Source organism: Nannospalax galili, unplaced genomic scaffold (genome assembly GCF_000622305.1).
Source record: "Nannospalax galili isolate Female #2095 unplaced genomic scaffold, S.galili_v1.0 scaffold283, whole genome shotgun sequence".
NCBI classification, from domain to species: domain Eukaryota; kingdom Metazoa; phylum Chordata; class Mammalia; order Rodentia; family Spalacidae; genus Nannospalax; species Nannospalax galili.
In genome coordinates, this window is record NW_008350535.1 from 2,140,506 (window position 1) to 2,145,463 (window position 4,958).

Below are 4,958 nucleotides of genomic sequence, written 5' to 3' on the forward strand. Positions count from 1 at the left end.
TTCTACTTTGGATCTCAGCCATCTCTACCTCTAGCAAAAATATTTTACTTTATTTTCCTCTGAGGAAACATTAAATAGTGTTTCATTTTGTGAAACTGAAATTTTATTTATAATAAAATAAAATGGTCAGCTAGCATATTTTTGTCTTAATAAATTATGTCTGTAAATATTTAATAACCTAAGAAAAATTATTTCCAATGGAAATTTGTACCCTTCAAAAGACTATCATCTGAAGTCTAGAGACAACACAAGAGAGAATACTCTAAGTAATTGCTTTAATATTAAATAACACATATTTTTGTTAAGAATCATAGGGAATAGGTTTAAAAGAGATAAACTTCAGCTTATCATTATACTTGTTTTCCTCCACCTTTCACTATGATTTGATTATTGGTAACGTTTAGTGAGCATTCGAGACTATACATGGAACACTGTTAACTGCAATTGAATACAGAGTATCTCAATGCTATTAGAGTGCCATTATATAAGAGCTATTATTAACTGTGGCTCACAGTGATTAACTTTCCAGTGCTCACATAGCCAGCAGATTGCAGAACTGAGATCTGTATCAGGCTTTATCTCAACCCACAGCCCAAGGCTCAAATCTTAAACTCTGGTACAACTACTTCCAAAGAACTTCCCAGTATCCAACAGCACATGCCAGGAATAGCCATAGGGACTCTGCAAACTAGTGATTAAGAAGGAGGGGCATGATGCCTTGGCATGGCACCATGTGAGAATGATTTGAATGTTAGGATGGAGAAAGATTTGTCTTGAGTTTAATGAAGATTTCAACTGCTGCTTTTTGGTTCATTTTGTTTTGTTCTTTGAGACATATAATTTCCCAATGCATGAAAAGTGCTGAACAATTTTTCAGCTGAAGATATAATTAAACTGGATTTGTCTTTCACACAAACAGCTTTCCCAGTTATTTATACTAAATCACCAGGATTTTCACAAGTCTCAAGTGACCACTACTGTGATTGGAAAGCCCTCTCTGCCCGTGTTTTGATAGAAGCACTTACCCTGATATCATCTGGAAAGTGGAGCATGTTATTTCCATTTCATTGCAAATGATTTCTGAGTGATCTTTTATTATAACTATGGCTAATAAATTAATGACCTTGGGATCTAGGAAGAGGAAGTCTCCTTTAAAATAAAGGAGAATGAATGTCTTTTCAATAGTATCCTTTCCTTTGTGTGGGCGTGCATGTGTTTGTGATATATGTACATGTTCATGTGTGTGTTTGTGCATGTGGAAACAGGAGGCAAACATCACGTGTCTTACTCAATTGTTCTCTGTCTTATTTTATGAGACAAGGGCTCTTACTAAACTTGGAACTTACCAGCTGGCTAGTGTTCGTGGTCTGCGAGCCTCTGGGGTTCTATCTCTGTCTCCCAAGCACTGTCATGCTGAGGCTCTGAACTCAAATCCTCATACTTGCATGGTAAGCACTTTACCAACTGAACCATCTCTGCAGTCCTTACAACAGTATCCATTTAATTAAAAATACACTTTTGTGAAATGCAAAATACACTAAATATGGCATTCATAGGAACTCCAGTCCAAACTACATGTTTATTCATATGTCTGAGGAACTCTTTAAATTATCTGTTCTGTGCAGGGTAGCTTGAAAAAATTTATTCTTTGTTTCCAGCAAGTTTTACTCTATTTGTAAATAACTACCTAAGAAACACCCAAAGAAATATTTCAAGTAAATACATACCAACTTTAAAATTTACAGCTTCATTAACAGAAGAGTTGACAAAGACTCCAGTGAGCAGAAATATTGACAAAGAAAAGAAATATAAATTTGTGATTTAATTAGTCATTTTAGATTACTGTAAATTAGGTCAACATGGTTTGACTTTCTGGTATTAAAACAGTTATGTAGCTTATTTTTAATTTTAAAAGTATTTATGATTTTTGTGTATGTATGATGCATATGGCCACACATGCCAAGGCACATCCGTGGAGATCGGAGGACAAGCTTGTGGAGCCCGTTCTTTCCTACCTTTACAAGGGTTCTGGGGATGGAAATGGGTTTGTCAGACACTTGGTACAAGCTTTAAGTAGGTGAGCCACCTTGCTGGCTCACTTTTGTAGCTATTTTCCCATTCATATTAGCCTTATTCTTTCTTTAGTCATTGAAAATAAGACCATAGGGAGAAATAATCAGGCAGAGACAGGTTATTTTGTTTTCTTCCAAAGTTCACCCTGTTGTAGATGAAAGATGAAGAAAGTGAGTTTCAAGTCACAGCCTGTGGCATGAAAGAAGCCTTGACTAAAGAAATCTGAGTGCTATCTGATCTGGTAAAACTTTGGTAGCTCAGATCTGAAGCATCTGAAAGATTATTTCTCTGAAGCTAGAAAGAAACATGGCAAACAATAAGACACATAAAAGTTAGTGAAGACACTGATTTTATTGTTTTTTTTAATTCAACTTTAAAAGTTGGGATTAAGACATGTGCCACCATGCTTGGCTAATTTTCTTCTTAAAGAAGTTTTGTTCAACTTTTCAAAAGATTTATTTTATTTTAAATTACGCATATGTGTGGGTCTTTGCACATGAGTGAAGGTGTCATTAAGACTCCAGAAGAGGGTGCCAGATCCCCTGGAGCTGGAGTTACAGGTGGTTGTGAGCTGCCTGACGTGGGTTCTGTGGTCTGAGCTTGGGTCTTCTCCAATAGCAGCTCTTAATCATTGAGCCATCTCTCCAGCCCTTAGAGGGTTTTTTTTTTTTTTAAAGAAAAACGTTTTCCTATATTTTGTTTTGTTTTGTTACCTTTTCCTATAAGATGGTTGTTAAATGTTTAAACAGGCTGGGTTTGGGTTTGGTAATGATTTATTTCTGAAAATTTAAATAGGATCAGTGACATTATGAATGGGAAGTCTTGAATTCCAGTCACAGAAAGCTGCAGGCTTGAACCTTTTCTGGAGACCTGCAGCACTCTCAGACCCGGGATCCACACGGTCCCCAGAAGTGCAGGCAATCTGAATTAGAAGGGAAAGTAGAGCAGGGAGGTTCCTTACGTTCTCCTGAGTTGGCACAACACAAAAAGAATTTCCTTGTTCCACAGTTTCAATGGGTCAATAAAGAAATTAAAAGGAAAATTTAAAAATATCTTGAGAAAAATGAAGATTAAAAACACAACCAAAATTATACATTATGGGATACGAAAACCTCCTTCTATACCCATCTCTGTCTCTCTCCTCTTTCTCCCTTAGCTTTGTGAAGCAGGGTCTTGGTATGTAGCCCAGACTGCTCTGGAACTCTCTACATAGCCCAGGCTAGCCTCAAACTTGCAATTCCCCTTACTCAGCCTCTTGAGTTCTGGAATTATAGGTGCATACTCTCATGTCCAGCTACCAAAATCAATTCTAACAGGAAAGTCCAATCAATAGCCAGCTATATCAAAAAAGAAGAGCTCAAGTAAACAATCTAACATTGTAGATTATGAAACTAGAAGAAGAAACTAAGCCTGAAGTTAGCAGAATACAAGAAATAATAATGATTAGAGCATCAAGTAGAGGCTAGAGCAATGGGAAATCAACAAAATGAAAAGCTGATTTTTTGAAAAGAAAACCATCAAAACTGAACTAAGGGAAACAATAAGGACCCAAATACATGTAGTCACCAGTGAAACAGGAGACATAGCACAGTGCCATGGAATAAGGGTATAAGAGACTCCTCTGAGCAATTAGACACCAACAAATTGAACAACTTCAGAAAAATGGGTTGATTCTTGGACATACATAATGCACTACAACAAAAATAATGAAAGAATAGAAAATCTGAACAGAATCCTATTGAGCAAGGAATTTGAGTTGGATTAAAAGTCTCCTATTTTGCTATATGTGCTGGCAAATACCTGTAGTCCTCATACTAAGGAGTTTGAAACAAGAGGATTGTGGGACTGAAGTCAGCTTGAGCAACAGAATGAGTTTTTCAACTTGTGCTTCATAGTGAGACCTTGTCTCCAAAAAATCAATAAATAAAGTTCTCCCATCAAACAAGAGCCCAGAACCAATGGCTTTACTACTCAATTCTACCAAACATCTCAGAGCTAATACCAACCCTTCTTGGACTTCCAAAAAACTTAAACAGAAAGAAACATTTCTGCTCTTTCCAAGACCAGCATTAATTTGATACTGTGTTAGTCACTTTTCTCTTGCTGTAATAGAAACTCCATGACCAAAGGAACATATAAAAAGAAGAGTTTATTTAAACTTAAGGTCCAAGGGGCAAGAGTCCATCATGGCAGGGAGACATGGTGGCAGAGGTGGCTGGAGATGGAGCGAGCGGAAGCCAAGCTCTCACATCCATGGGCAAGGCTTAAGAACTCTTTAAGCTGGCGCCCAGTGATGTGCTTCCTCCAGCCTAGCCACAGTTTCTATGACCTCCCCAAACAGCGCCACCAACTGGGAACAAAAATGTCCAAATACTTGGTGCCTATAGGGGACATTGTCATTCAAACCATCACAGATACCAAAGTCAAAAAGAATGTTTCAAGAAAAGAAAATTGTAAGTCAGTATTCTTGATAACCACAGATATGAAATTACTCAAAAAATATTAAAACAATTGAATTCAGTGGCATAAAGAAGCATCCAATACAATCAAGTGGGATTCATCCTGAAATAGAAGGATGGTTCTCCCTACATAAACCAATGAATGTGATATATCTTTTAACACAATAAAAGACCAAAAATAAACCATAGGGTTGTTTCATTACATACAGGAAAAAATGCATTTGGCAAAATTCAGTATCCTCTCACCAAACTGTGTATGGAAAGAATGTACCTCAACCAAGGAAAGGTCAAGCATGAGAGCCCACAGCTAACATTACACTCAATGGTAAAATATTGAAAAACTTTCCCTTAAGACTTGGAACAAAGCAAGGCTATCTATCTTCCTGACTTTTACTCAACACAGTACATACATATATGAGTCACTTA